Here is a 16,482-nt window from a genome sequence, read left to right as displayed (position 1 = left end):
AGCCATGTCGTCTTTTGCGCTCTAAGAATCAATCACTGCTCCAGGTACCGCGGATCAAAAGGGAAAGACAGGGTGGCCGAGCCCTCTCCTATAGGGGCCCCACCCCCTGGAACACTCTGCCCCTCACCCTGAGGCACAACTCCAATTTTGGAGCCTTTAGGAAATGCTTAAAGACTTACCTGTTCCCGACGATGTAGACTCTAATCTTCTTGTTTCTGATTGTTTTTTATTTGGTTATGGCTTTTGGTAAGAACATAAGCGCGGAGATACCCCTTCGGGGGTCGAATTCCTGCGCTATATAAGCAAATAAATAAATAAAATAAATAAACGCCTATTTTGGGTACCAGTGTGTTATATAAATTCTCAAATCAGTCAATCACCTTAAAGCTGCTGAGGACACCAAGGGGCCCAGAGCTTTGCAGTCTAGCAGGGGGACACGTTAGGTTCGAGGACATCACAACATGGAATCTGCGAAAGGGGGGCCTGGAACCGCTCCTTGGATGTCAAATCCTGTGGTTTGAAGATCACTTCCCTACTTTGTTACTCCCAAAAGGGGATCGGGCATTGTGTACCAATGAATGGGGAGAGGGGCTCTTGGCACAATGAACAACAAGATGAGGGCTAGGATGATACTTGAGGCTGACGAAGATCATTTTGGAAACATGCTGCATGGTAAAGTGGCATGAGAATGAGTGTGAGAAGGATCAGCCTGAGCGGAAAGCAACGAAAAAACTCAAGCACCATATTGTCGGAGAGCAAAGGTTCACCTAACGAGCAACCCATGCTCGGTCCCTTCTAAATCAAACCTACATCAAAGTAGGACATGACAAGCAGACTCGCATGAACTTCCAAGACGACATTGCGCAATGTCAGTAGCTGTGTCGCTGATTGTTCGTCACGCATGAACGCCACTCAATAGCTATGATGTGCGCGCTGCTAGTTATGTGCACAGATAGCGTCTGCCTCAGCTATGGAGCTGTGCGCTGCAGCACAGTTAATGGTGTAGAAAGTTTCACTGACAAAGTGCTCGCACTCACTGCACACACAGCCCTGTATTTTTTAATGTGTGTCGGTTTGAGGTTTTATATGTGCACATGTACCTTACCCTTTCTATGTTACGTGGAGATATACATGCGCATGATGTAAAACAGGAAAATAAACCTTTGTGTTCATTGTATGCCTTTGTCCCCTTCTCTTAGAAGCTAACAGGCAGTTATTGTGTACGTTTTGTAACAACCTGAAGCAGGGTGGCCCTAGTCTCATGGCGGCCCTGGGCAGGGAGCGTAGGTAGGGGGCCCCAGAAGAGGTGGTCCGGGCAGGGCGGAACCCTCCCCCCCCCACCCCGGAGCTCAGGTCTGGGGGTCAGGGTGTTTAGAAGTGGAACAGAGCCGGAGGCCGCCAAATCCCTGCCAGGGGCCGCCACGCAAATATGTATCCATCCTCAGAGGATTATTATATTAAGGATATATATTGCCAATTGGTGTGGCCGCCCCTGGGGTTTGGTGGCCCTGTGCAGGTGCACAGCTTGCACATGCCTAAGGCTATTCCTGCCTGAAGGTGCAGACGTGAACCCGGCAAATACAGCCTTGAACATTAGAATGGTGAAATTTCTCTCCGCATTTCGAGAAAAACTTCGCATTCTACACAGTTAGAAAAACAAACTGCACAGTATGCTTGTACTTTATGTCCTGTGGACAGTCGCACAGTAACGTACATACCTGCGCACCTTATGGCACTTTCCCCATGGACATTTTTGCGAACATATGGTAGCACCGCACACCACTGAGTAAGACCTCGCTGGTATTTTATCCTTTGAGAAAGAATTTGTTAATTGAATGACCTTTAGCGACTGTGGTAGTTATGCCCATGTGTCCTTATAGTTGCTGCAGAATGCATTTTAACCATGAATTTTATAATGGTCTATTTTTTTGTAATGGTTTTTAGTGAACGTTTTGCAAAGATTAAAACAACAAATAGTAAACGCTGTAATGTATTTGGAGTCAAATTGTGTGATGCCACTTCTGCTACCTTGGGTAGTGGGACACACACAAACACTCCCACCTCTCCTGCGAGGAAGATGCGTGCACTCGCACGCGCAACTGCTAAAAAGCATGGGCCTCATTTATTATGATGTTGCGTCACTGTTTGTGACCTACCAGTGGCGTAAAAAATGCACCTTGTTGCGCCATATTTATAAAGTGACGCATCTAGGTAGATGCGTCACTTTGTAAACCCCTGCGCCACATTATACCTGCGCCAGGTATAATGTATGCAAGGGGGGCGTATTGACGCAAGGAAGGGTCGTAGAAGTGACGCAGTGAAATCTATGAGATTTCACTGTGTCACTTTTAGGACGCCGCTGCGTCAAAATCTTGCGCCTGCCTCACAGCAGGCGTAAGACTGACGCAGGCCCTTTCACATGGGGCTTGCCCCATGTGAAAGGACGCATTGCTGGAGTTGCGTCACTTTTGTGACACACTCCAGCAATGCGTCACTTTTGCGCTTACAGATACGTCAGAAATACTGACGTATCTGTAACTCCTTGCGACATGATGCGTCACACATTAAATATGACGCATCAGGAATGTCGCAAGGTGTGCGCACTGAGAAGTGACGCATCGCTGCTTTCACGCAGCGATGCGTCATTTCTCATAAATGAGGCCCCATATTTATTATAAGCGTGTCCATCACCTTTCGCTCTTGCATATGGCTGCTAGAATTAAGGCGTTTCAGTCCCGTCGGCCCTCACAAGCCAAGGCGGTGAGCAAGATATATGAAAACAGAAAAATAAAATTAAACCCGGGCTGGAGAGGCCTCGGTGACACAGGTGGCCCTAATTTTCCCTGGTGTTTATTTCCCACAATCCGCTGGGGCAGAGGTGGCACAGGCATTGGCTGGGTGAAAGGCTCCCAGACAGCTCTGAGGTGTCTGTCAAGGCGTCTGCTCGCAGATTCTTTTCATAGGTTGGAAATCACAGCTGCTTGTGCTGCGGAGTACGAGCCAGGAATGACGAGTGGTGTTGGGGGCTGGGGTGCTGCCGGCGGAGCCTAGCCGAGCTGTTTGTAATGTAGAAGCAACTCGCAGTGCAAGAAAGGGAATCAGAAATGTACCAGACATACGGAGCTTCGGTATTTCAGGCCTTTTGTAGAGGCGGGAGCTCGTACTGTGGGCCTCTGTCACTCGAGCTCTTTGCTAATATTCCATGAAAGGAAACGGAGAGCAGGGCGGGAGGGGAGAAGGCAGGGAAGGGAGAGAATTATATTAAAAGAGGGAGGGAGGAGGAGGAAGCAGGCGACGAAGCAGGGAAGGAGATAGTGTCTGGGCCGAAAAAAAATAGAAGACTGCGAGAGGGAAGGTAGAGTGTGCTTGAAAGAAGAAGGGAAGAGAAGGAAGGAATAATGAAAATGGAGACACTATGGGAGCTAGGAGAAAGATGTGAAAGAACAAGAGAGATGGAGATTTGTACAGGAAAAGAGTAAGAGAAGCGGTGGAAGTGCATTAAAAAAGCACGGGGACTGTGATCCTAGTGCAGTGGGGTGGGGTGGTGTCGGGTCAGTAGGTGTGGGGACTCGGTCAAAGGAGTGCAACACGTGAATCGTCTTTGCTGACAATATTGCATCAGACTTCCTCAGGGTTGGTCCTGCCGTAAAATAATGCACCTTCCTTAATGTCTCCTCATATTATATTTATATGTCCATATTGCACCTACCTTTAATGAATGCTGCTAGGTCGGTTTTCTACAAGTAAAGTCCCATATCTGAAGAGAGAGTACCTCTCTCAATTTTGTGTTGGGTACCAAAGACATACTGGGCTGGACACATGAAGTCACACATGCCCCACACACATGCCCCAAACACTGTCTGATCATTACCAGTGCTACTTACTCTGGGCTTCCCAAACGCAGACGCCACACAACAACTATGGCGCTTGCAGCTAGCCATGCTTCTAAATATGGTGTTCAGAGAGGAGAAAAAAAACTGATCATAGTGACTTACTTTGATACCAATAAGGACTCATTGCTAGGGTGTGTAACAATATGGGAGGCCCTTGAGTCTGTGATGCATGGGCAGTCCACATCAAAAGGACACAGCATCCTCAAATCGATTAGAGATAGTCTTCTCGCATAGAGGGCCATATGAAATGACCCAGGGACCGGACATGCTTAGGCAGATCCAGTTGAAGCTGAGGGAATTTCGAGCGGAGGCAGACCGCAAGGTCAAATACAAGAGGAAGTATGCTGCCACCTGGACCCTTGGGAGGGCGAGCTACCTGGGTACACACTGGCTTGGTTGATTAAGCTCAAATGGACAACAGACTTTATTATTACAATAAACACTGCTGAAAGGGACAGAAAATCCAGTTTGGCTGACATCCTTGTTGAATTCACAGCTTATTACCAAACCCTGCATGCTTCAACTCACCAAGCAGATAAGAAAGGGATAGAGGACTTCTTACAGCAAGGCACGTTAGACTGGGTTAAAAGGGTGCAACGGTAGTTGCTATGCTCTCCGTTCACCTCAGAGGATGTTCTCTTTGCCATTAGAGACCTCATGAATGGTAAGGCACCGGGCGGCGAAGGCATACCTGGAGAGCTTTATAAAGAAAGCAGTGAATTTCTTTCCCCTTATTTGCTAGACATTTACAATGAAGCCCTTCAGAATGGTGTGCTTTCACCCACTGTGCGGGAAGCAGTGGTCATTACTCTTCTTAAACCTGGGAACTAGCCCTAATAAATATAGATAATAAGATCCTGGTAAAAATTCTGGCTGCCCGATTGGTGCCGCTGTTGCATGGCTTATTTTTATGACCAAACAGCCGCAAATTGCTTGGAGGTTTATTGAAGAGGCTGTACGAGTAGGGTGACGTTGCTGTTCCACATTTAAAGCTATATTAATACATTGCAAAAGCTAAATTTGTCACACACTGGTTTCATAACTATCGACAAGTGCCACACCAGGATCTAGAACTGGACCTGGCGGCTCCCCATATGCTAAACAATGTCATTATGAAGACTCCCACAAGGCAGAAATCTAACATACAGGTAGTGGTCTGCACAATATGGGCGTCTGGCATGGTTCTCTGGTGTGGATGTAATGTACATCCCACATATACATTTGATACACAACCCCAAATTATCTCTCATCATTGAACCCTTGTTAATTTGTCATTGAAGGGACAAACAACTCCTCACTCTGGGAAGCTTATATGAGTGGGGGAAATTTCTCACCCTACCTGAATACCTCATATCAGGCTGCAGCAGGCTATGAAGAAGGTGCTCCCTACCTACCCCAAGAACCAGCAGATTAGATACTGCTGAGTCTTGCTCTTTCATTGAACACCAATGTTATGTTATGTTATGTTAGTGGGTTTATAAAGCGCAACAGCTGCCCCAGCAAAGAGGCGTCCCAGCGCTGAACAGCAATGAGGTGACAAGATATAAGGGGACTCAGGAGGACCTATGAAGAGGGGAAGAGGAAGGTTTTTATGGCTTTCCTGAATTCGAGGAGATTATTAACCCCCCGAATGTGGGCTGGCAGCGAGTTCCAAAGGATAGCTGCTCTGTTCCGAAAGGAACGACCTTCGGCGCGAACTCTCCTGACTCGGGGTACCACCACCACCATTAATGTGGTGTGTGTACACCACTATAGTGCGAGCCATGTCCAGGGTAGATATCAGTCTAGATGTATATAACAACATGAAAGGGCAGTTCCCAAAGATATAAAGGACCAAAAAGTTCTAAATATAACAATTGCCCACAGAACAGCTAAATGTATTCAAATCATTTTATTATCATTTGTATTCGTAGAAAAATATTCATAGAGCAAAATCCATACTTCATTAAATGAAGAGTACATATAATTAATGTAACATCAGCCCAGAAACACGAAGAACAATAAAAAAGACACATACATCATTCACTCATTCTACCAGTCACAGGCTCACTCACAAAACAATACATCCATATTGGTTCAGACAACTAGAAACTCTCAACAACCAGACAGAAAAAAGCGCCTTTTTTCTGTCTGGTTGTTGAGAGTTTCTGGGCTGATGTTACATTAATTATATGTACTCTTCATTTAATGAAGTATGGTTTTGCTCTATGAATATTTTTCTATGAATACAAATGATAATAAAATGATTTGAATACATTTAGCTGTTCTGTGGGCAATTGTTATAATTAGAACTTTTTGGTCCTTTATATCTTTGGGAACTGCCCTTTCATGTTGTTATATACACTTATTGCCCTGGTGGGTTGTTCCCCCTTCCCTTATCCTTTTTAGGTTCAGGGCCCCTCTTTTGTTTTTTGAATAGATATCAGTCTAGATACCACTGGGAGGCAGATCTAGGCATTCGATTAACAGACACACAATGGGAATACTGCTGCCACCACATTAGGGAGGTCTCTATGAAGGGCAAGCATAGACTGCTGCACTGTAATTTCCTCCACCAAAGCTATTACACTCTTGTTAAACTACTTAGATATGCGATGCGGGCAGCGATACGTGTAATGAAACAGTGGCATGCTTCATACACCTGGCATGAAACTGTTCATTGATTGCAAATTATTGGTCCTGGTTATTCCAAGTACTAAGTGATATTGTGGGTCTGATTCTTCTGCCAGAGGCCCTGATAGCACTTCTGGTCCATATTAAAGCGATACAAAAACACAGTAGAAAGCTTGTTGGACTGGCCCTACTTCTGGGTAAACGATTATTGTCTATGTAATGGGTGAGGTCACCACATCCACTGTTGATAGTTGGCTCACAGATTTATCATTATGTAACGAAAACTCAGAAACGTATTGCAGATTGCTGCCTAGGGGCTCACGTCCTAGGGACATTAGGGACCCACTGAGAACCTATCTTATTGGCAGAAGACAGGAGATGAATAATGTACTAGGGCCTGAATGAAACTAGTGACACTAGCATGTCTGTCAGAGAAGCAAGGGGGAGCTTGGTGATAAATTGGATTAAGGGACACATGATGATATTCTCGTAAGTTGCGGTCATGATGTAGTGGTATACCATGTAGAACCAGATGTTTACTGTTTTGCCTTTTGGTCAGAAAATGATGCACACCATGGACGTCACTGTGTTTTTTCATTGTTGTACCATTCAAAACCTAAACCTTTTAGAAGCAAGCATTTGAAATGCAATGGGTCTCACATTTGCAAGAATTTAAGCTATCGGCATTGTAAATGACAAGCCTTTTATTTATGTGTTTTCAAAAGCTTCACACATATATAAAAGGCATTGTCATTTCTAATGCCGATAGCTCAAACTCACACAAATGCGAGACCACTTAATGGCTGCGCCCCTTTCTTTAGATGCTGGTTACCGTATTAAGGTTACAGTGAGCAGCATCTAAAGAAAGGGGCATGGCTAACATTAAAATGAAAGCGTGGTGTGGGGCGCTTTCACTTAAAAAAAAAAAGAAAGAAAGAAAGCATGCCCACTAAAGTGAAAGCAGACTGTGCTGCAAATTAATTAAATAAATTAGTGCAGCCACTAGAGTGAAAGCAGGCCACAGTGTAAGTTAAATTAATAAATAATCGCGGCCACTAAAGTGAAAGCGGACCGAGCTGCAAATTAAATAAAGAATCGCAGCCGTTAAAGTGAAAGCGGACCACGCTGCAAATGAAAATTAATAACAACAATGTAAAAGCGGGCGGCGACGTCATGGGGGAATAGGGCAAGACCATTAAAGAAAATAGTGCTTACTGACCAGGTAAAGCAACCCATGTAAGACCACAAGTAAAAAGTCCAGTAGTTACAGGAGGTTATAAATGCAGACAAGGAGTGACTAGTAAGCCTATTCACGAATGAAAAGCAACGATTTTGAAAGGTCTCTAACAGGAGCCAATTGAAAAGATGGGCTGGAAATGGGTGGAGCTTTTATACCATTCCTCAATACATCATGCCTCGCTGAGCAGCGCATGCGCTGCACATGCTCGGCCTAAAAAAGAGATCCTGCAAGACTTTCTGGATGTGATTAATGCCACCGAATTAAATAGTGTTAGTGCAATTTAAAGTGATTGACATTGGACCACTCACTTCTGCATCTTGGGTGATTTGCTTTATCAAAGTGCTAGTTTGGGGCCTCGGGTTGTGCATTGTATGTTCTATTTTGTTGCCCTAGACCTAGAGGCACACAGGAATGGGAATTTTATTTATTTTCCTTGAAAAGCTCTTTTGTAACGCATTGTTCTGTGATTATTAAATCTGTTCTATTTAAAATATGCACCATGGGTCGGACCTCCAACTGGCGCCTTCTATTTTATCTTTGAAACATTTGGAAACCTTTAACCAGGAGTGAAATCAAATGGGTAAAATTAAAAGTTGTTTTTCTGGATATAGTAACTTCGGTTAGCAAAGTGAATTTTTTATGTTCTAGCTTTCAACTGCTTTTCACATGGATAGGCCTTCATTGCTATCTTTTCATTTCAACAATTGTACTATCGAACTTTAATATTAACAGATGTACTGTGCCCTCTTCCTTCTTTCTGAACTTCTCATCTAAATGGAAGAGAATGTTACATATCACGCATCACAAAGAGACATTACGTCTGCTACCCTGATACTTAGAAGACTGCTGTTGTGGCGATTCCTCCACCCTGATGTATGTAAGACTTGCCTCATGGTGGTTCATCTGAAGGTACTAAAAGTTTGGTGGATGGCCTCCATCAGTTTTGACGGCCGTCTTCCCAGCTCTTTATTTCAAAAACAAACTCTCAGAGATGAAGTTGGTTTAAGAAAAACAAATAACTAATGACCCCCACAAGTGGGGATTTATTTCCCTTAGTTCATAGGTAATTATTTTAATTTGTCTTATGTCGCCACCAGGTTTTCCCAGGCGATAATGGACAAGAAAAAATGACATCACACTGTCAGCGCTAAATAAGGCAGGTAGTGTGATGTCCTTACTCCTAGCTCTCCGTCAGTCCATCAGAGCAATCTTTCTGTTGAGGGAGCCAATTGTGCCAGCACAGTCAGAAAGATGACAGTCTGCCTGATTCTTAATAGGGTGGGCCGACTGAGAGTTTAGCAAACATAATTATCCATCACGTTTGTGATGGAGTACCCTGTCTACTGAACTCTATACAAGGCCCTAAGTCTATTAAGTAGTCTGACAGGCATTTTGCTACCTTTCGTGGGCCCTGTCCTAAAAAGAATGCCTCTAAGACATCCATTATTTATTTGGAGGTCACTTGCATCAAAGAGGTTTATAAAGTCATTGGTCTCCCTCCTCTGGGAACTCTCATTGTCCATGCACATGTGCCAAGATATTATTTATTGCTTTTCAATATCATGGCTCGTCAGGCATCATCAGTAAGGCAACCACCTGAGTGGCTCCTCGTGTTTATAGTTTATAGTTTATGGATTTGTAAAGTGCATAGCTGCCCAAGGGCTTCCCAGTGCTGAGAGAATTGGCAGGGGTTGCATAGAGGATTACAGGAAGAGCCATGTTTTGAGATTTGTTTCTGAATGCCAATTCATCGGTTAGCATGTGTGTTTCCCTCTGCAGGGAGTTCCATAGTCCCAGGGCCAGATACGAGAAGGATCTACCTCCCCATCTGGCTCTCTTTATCCTGTTTTGTCTCTTGAGTAGATCTGTGGAAGATCTAAGGTGTCTACCTGGGATGTATGGAGTGACAAGTTTTTTAATTGTAGTCGGGCCTTTATCATTTATGGCTCTATGAGCGATGCAGAGTGATTTGAACTCTATTCTGCCTTTTATTGGGAGCCAGTATAGAGTCTTCAGGGCTGCCTTAGCTGACTGCTGTCTAGGGATGCGGAGTAGAATCCTAGCTGCTGCCTTTTGTGCCACTTGTAGTCTGTTTACGCAATATTTGGGTGCGCCAAGGTACAGGGAGTTGCCATGATCCAGCCGTGACAGTACTAGGGCCTGTACAACTGTTCTCCGGGTAGTTTCAGGAATAAGTGGTAAGATCTTCCAAAGCATTTGCAGTGCTCCGAAGCATGAGCCTGATATATTTCTGGCATGAGTCTCCATGGACAGATTTGTGTCCAACAAAATTCCAAGATTCTTCACCTCTGTCTTTGGGACCGGGGGATCTCCTGGTTCTGGAGGCCAGCTAATCGTGTTTCTTGGGACCTGCTTGTTAGCCAAGAACATGAGCTCTGTTTTGCCTCAGTTCAATTTTAAGCACCCCTTGTTCATCCAATCTGCAACTTGCATCATCCATGTTGCCAGGTTGTGGTGCCTCGATTGGGGACCCTCCTTCACAGATAAAATCAGCAGGGTCTCATCCGCGTTTGACACTATTGACACTCCAAATTGCTGCACTATCTCTGCTAGTGGTAGCATATATAGACTGAAAAGTGTCAGGCTTAGTGCGGAGCCCTGTGGGACTCCACACGACAGTTTGAGGGTATCCAAAAAATGCTCACCTTCCATTAGCTGGAAGGATCTGTTTTCTAGGAAAGAAGTTATCCAATGTGAGCGTTCTCTAAACACTTATTGCAATGAAAGAGAGGGAGAGAAACATAAAGTATGACAATTATATAAGCATTGCATGCACATGTTGGGTTAAGGAGGTCTGTGGTCCCCTCTCTAATTCCTGCAGCTGGTTCTCTCGGTATATCAGGTTCACTGCTGATGCTGCACTACAAACAGATTGAGGTAAGGCTTCTGTGTGGGATGGCTGCAAAGAATTTACCATTTTGGCTGGCAAATTAGTTACCATTGTGTCCCTTTTTTCATTCTTCACTTGGAGCCTACACTGGGCTAACCTGATTTAGAGTTTGGGTTTAGCTGTTAAGCGTTGAAGCTGATTGGCTGTTCTTAGAGGTATCTGGTTAAACCTTCTGGTTGTAATTGCACTGCTAGAATCAGTACACCTAAGTGTGTAAGGATGCATTCTAGTCTTTCCATCAACATGGTAAACAGAAATGGGGACAGTGCTGAGCCATGAGAAACAGTACAGGCCATGGATGCTAGAGGATATTGCTTGATCCGCTTTTGCTATCAATCTCTGAAGGAATATAAATTAAACACAGAGAGAAAGAGATGGGGACGTTATTGCACTCAGCAATGTCAAAGATAGGCAAAGAGTCGTCACTTCCTGGACTCTCAAGAGGGAGTTATTTGGTCCATAGTTTCATATATTACTACAGTGTTGGAGAGCATGTGCACTTTTGCTCCCTCATCAGAGGTCAATTTCACACACAATGCAGATCGTTACTGTCTCTGTGCTTTGCTCAGGACTGACATTTGACTGCAAGGACTAAGGAGAGAATGCGTTTGCCAGTGGGTTAGTAGAGCTATTAGTGCACTGGGTGTTTAGAGACATTGATTATGAATATGAATGTGATGTCTTCAAGGTGACTCAATTGGTTTAGCTCTAGAACTAGACTGAGAGTTGAATGTCTTTGGCTTGTTTTTGAGTGTCGTAAGCACGCAGCCAGTTGGGCAGAGCTATGAAGGTAATGGGTAGCAAGGAAAATTATTTTGAACCTGTGTGTGATGTCAAACCTTCAGTGTCAGGAAGGGTATGATCACTAGTGGCCTTGGCAGCTATTTCCTCTGATCTAAAGAGGCAGTGGCATGTGTGTAGATGGACAAAGATTGTGAGAAGGGTTGGGGCCGGATGGAGGTGCTTGTAGTGATCAAACTACAACGTGTTTGTCATTCTTTTCTCATCCAGCATTTTGTTTCATTTCTCCAACATTTCATTCGGCCCCACAGTTGTCCTGGGGGGGTGCCCTGTAACAATTGGAATAATCAGTTACCACAGCTCGTGCTAGATAACACAGATTGTGGTGCACTAACAAAATAGAGTGTATTTAAAAAAAATCCAGTACCAAGTTGTGTATATTCCAAATCTTCTTTCTTTTCTTTGTTTATATAAACCGAGACAGAACCACTCTTACACCCACTCACCCCCCCACACAACCTCTCATACACCCACTGACCTACCCATACAACCACTCACACAATCAATCATCCACAGAGCCACTCACACACACAGCACCGACTCACCCATACACTCAAGCAGCCACTCACTCACCTATACAGCTACTCCCACTTATCACCCATGCAGCCACTCACACACCCAGTCACGCACCCATATAGCCTCTCAACAGAGCCAAACCACACAACCACTTACAAACCCATTCACACATCCATACAAGCACTCACACGTCTACTCACTCACCCATAGTGACTCTCCAATACAGCCACTCCCACAACCACTCAGACACCCGTACATCCACTCACTCATCAGGCCTGTTACTCACACACCCACGTATTCACCCATTCAATCACACACACACCCACTCACACGTGAATACACTCAGTCACACAGCCACTCACATAAAATATGTTAGAAATAGTATCACTCAGTAGTACACAAAGTATATAAATGTAACTTTTGTAGTGACTTAGCATATATGTTTAACATTCATAAACTTTTAGAAAACACACACTCATTGGATGATGGAATCAGGGATGTCATTTGAGATGCCATCAGTGATGTAATCAGGGATGCCACTGACCATGTCATGAGTGATGTAATATGTGAGGTCATAAGCAGTGCATTGTGGGTATGTAAGTTATGGGAAACAGCCATTACAACGCAGCTGTTTCCACGCATAGCCTTTACCACAGATGCTTTACAACGCATGCACCGTTACCACACATAGGGCCGATGTAGGTGGCCATTACCGGTCGGTAACGGCCGAATTCGGCCGTTACCGACCGGTAAATGGGACATTGAGATGTAGGGGACCTTTTTTACAGAATCGGTAAATTTACCGAATCGGTAAATTTACTGATTCTGTAAAATACCGAATCGGTAAATGTACCGATTCGGTAAATCCCAGATGTAGGTGACACTGCAAACAGTGCCAGAGGCCTTTAGGAGTCGGTATTTTACCACCCAATCCAATTGGGTGGTGAAATACCGAATCCAGGTGTGCATGCACATCTGTGCATGCACACCTGGGCATGTATGTGCCTGGGCATGTATGTGTGCCACATGGCACACATGCCTGTAATTGGGGTGCCAGAGAGTGTCAAAGTGACCCCCTGCACCCTTGCAAAATTCGGTATTTACCGATTCGGTAATGCCCATTGATTCCTATGGGCTTCAAGGCCCATAGGAATCAATGGGCATTACCGATTCGGTATTTACCAAATCGGTAAATACCGATTCCTACCGGTTCGGTAATTGTAAAAATACAATTACCTACATCTGCCCTCCTCTTTTTTACCACTTCTTAAATACCGATTCGGTATGAATCGGTATTTAAGAAGTGGTAAAAAAGATTTACCTACATCGGGCCCATAGCCTTTACCATGCATGCCTTTACAATGAATTATGTTGTAAATGTATATATGGTAAAGGTATATGTGTGGTAAGGGTGTGCACCATTACCACGTATAGCCTTTACCATTCATGCCTTTACAACGTAATTTGTTGTAAAGTTATGTGTGGTAAAGGTATATTTCTGTGGTAAGGATGGTGAAGGCTTTCGGCGTCATTAGAGGAAACGGAGATACCCTTCTGCTTCCTCTTTATGATATGTGCCGCTCCTCAGCGGAGTCGACGTAGTGGAGAGGTAAGGGGGATTGGGCCTGAGGAAGGGGGTTACAAATCTATGATTTTTTTTTAGGTGGGGTAGTCTTGCAGGGGACCGCTTTTAGGTTGCGGGGGAGGGGTAGGTTTTAGAAGGGCATTGGACCATATTTATTGCTTAGGTCAGGGGAGGGGATGTATTTAGAAGTCCTGGGGGCCGGGGGGGGGGGTCACTCAAGGGTCCACATTCAGAGCTTGGGCAGGGGAGGGGTTGTGTCTAGAAGAGCTGGGGGCCTGAGGGGCGTGGCTTGCAAGCCTTGAACATGGACGTGTGCTGCTAGAGCTCCGGCGCCAATCAGGGCAAAATCCTGCCGAATTTGCCTTGAGGTCCCCTGGGGGGACTCATTGGAGGACCGGAGGCGTGCTTCCTTCCCCTGCCTCCCTTGCAACCGCCAAGAGAGCGGAGAAACGGCCTGCAGCGCCAAGCCAGAAGCGGTGTGGCCTTCGGCGGAAGTGGGATGTGGGAAGCCGGGACCCACAGTGCGAGGTGCAGCCGCCCGGCCTACTGCTGTGGTCACCGAAAGTGCCGGGAGGCTCCGGGCCGTGACCGCATGAAGGGCGGTGGAGGATCCGGGGCACGACCGAGGATCGGCGGAGGGCCCCCTCGAAGGTGATCGGGTGCAGAGGTGAGGCGCGGAATAGGCGCAGCTGATGAAACAGCCGGGCTGCGGGGCACCCGGAGGACTCCGGCCGCGCGCGGGGGACCGCTGAGTGGAGCTGCGGCATCGGCATTGGAGGTGCGGGGGCTCCCTCTCCGTACTGCCACCCCCCGGTCCTGGGTCCTCCATTAGCCTCCCTGCACTGAAAGGATACCGGAAGCGCTACCCGGCGGGGGGCTGATTACTAACCCTGCACGTGGGCCCGTGAGGACCTGGTTCGCCCCCTGGGGAGAGGCGACGCACAGGAGGAGATAGGACATTGCTGGACACAAACGGAGGAAGCCGTTGGGGGGTGATCTCGCCCACATCCCCCCCTCATATATCTCTAGGCAGAGCGCAGGGAGTGGTACACTGCGACCGCGCGCTCCTGAGGTGGACTGCGGGGGTGACTGAGCTCGAGGCCGACTCATCAACTGAGACGCCCCTCCGTCCTGCGGACGACTGGCCTGGGGGCCCCCCACCCGCACTCTGTCCTGCGGGGAGCCGCTGCGGTGGACCCTACCTGGAGGGCTGGACACAGGAAGTCACACATGGCCCACCACTGAGGACTACATATAGTGCCAAGCATTGGGGTCCGAGACTACAGCGCCAATGGTCCGTAAGGGGGCGAAGCAGACGGAGAACCCCGGAGGACCGCCGACGGCCACCACAATGCCACCAGCCACCGAAGATGGGGTGCCGCAGCAGCCTGGGGCGGAGCGCCAAGCGGAGGGACCGCCAATGGATAAATTGGACATTATCCTAAAAGAAATCAGGGACTCCAGAGCGGGCTTAGAACAACAGATGGGCACCTTGACGACAAACTTGTCCCTCCTAGGGGCGGACCATGGCAAACTGGCGGACAGAGTTAAGGAGCAGGGCCTATCCATTGGCGAGATCACACCAACGGTGGCAGAACATACGACCTCTATACGACAACTCCAGACTCAGATGGCCTCTCTTCTGGACCGGGTGGAGGACGCGGAGGGCCGAAACCGCCGGAACAACATCCGCGTTATAGACCTTCCGGAGAGATGTGAGGGCCCTCAGGCGGCAGATTTCATGGAGCAGTGGTTTTGAGATCACATAGCGGAGGATGGTCTCTCACCACACTTCTGTGTGGAAAGGGCGCACAGGATCCCGACGGGCAGACCAGATCCCGGACGACCCCCGCGCCCGTTGATAGTGCGGATTTTGAACTACCGAGATAGGGATGTTCTACTGCAAAAAGCCCGGGAAAAGTCCCTTATCCAGTATGAGAATCACAAAATCTCCCTTTATCCGGACTACACCAACATGGTGCAAAAACGCCGTTCTTCCTTCCTGGACGTGAAGAAGAAACTACAAACCGCCAACCTCAAGTACACATTGCTTTTCCTGGCCCGTTTGAAAATCATACACAACAGGAAAACGCACTTCTTCGAGAGTCCTGCAGATGCTGAGGAATGGTTGGAGGTGATGGGTATAGACGGAAGCCAGGGGCCCTCGCAGGATTCGGATGTCGGGCGATTGAGAGGGCCTCGAGACGGGAGTGGGACGGAGGCCCCCAAACCACGACGGAATGAAAGGAGCTGAGGCCCATCAAGGACACAACAAAAGGAGAACCAACGGGACGCTTTGGAGGTGGCAGGCTCATTCAGAGAGGACTCCCAGAAGATATTGACAGACTCGGAGGACCGCACGGTCCACTCGGACTCGGACCACAGTGTACTGCTGTTCCCTAATGTCATGCCTGGCACTGCAGATGACGTGATGGACAATTGTGGAGGGTATGACCAGGCCGGCAGCAGCTGAATGGCCCAAGAACCGTATCGTATTCCCTGCTAATTTTGGTTAACTGTTGTATTATTGTTGCTAATGACTTTGAGGAGGGAGGCAGGGGTAACAAATGTGGGGGCCACTGTTATTCGCAGACTTTATCCTGTTGTTCTAATTGTATGGCCGAAACCACATGTACGGTGTAGCTGTAACACGGGCGACTTGAGATTTCGATTCCCCTTTGACTATTGGTAACATGGCCCCACGAAACCCTTCCCAATAAGGAGAGAGCCAGCACTCAGAAGTAAATTAACTCATTTAATGGGGATCAGAATCTAAGGAGACGCATTTTGGTTGTTCACAGACTTTATCAATCCAAAGAGCACCATTTTGTCACGTTATTTATACTGCTAACAAGACATAAATAAAATACTGTAGCATTCCTCATTTGTGGCAACTGCTCGTACTATTTTAGATTGCTGTTGA

General features: G+C 46.7%; 1 protein-coding gene across 4 annotated transcripts in view; it reads left to right on the top strand.

The window, feature by feature from the left end:
• Positions 1-16,482, top strand: part of LOC144781609 (ADP-ribose glycohydrolase MACROD1-like) — a 602,071-nt gene that overhangs the window by 315,979 nt on the left and 269,610 nt on the right. The gene's annotated exons all lie outside the window — the stretch shown is intronic.

This window comes from Lissotriton helveticus, chromosome 9 (genome assembly GCF_964261635.1).
Source record: "Lissotriton helveticus chromosome 9, aLisHel1.1, whole genome shotgun sequence".
Taxonomy (NCBI): domain Eukaryota; kingdom Metazoa; phylum Chordata; class Amphibia; order Caudata; family Salamandridae; genus Lissotriton; species Lissotriton helveticus.
The sequence above is the reverse complement of the archived record's forward strand: the minus strand, read 5'-3'. Positions and strand labels throughout refer to the sequence as shown.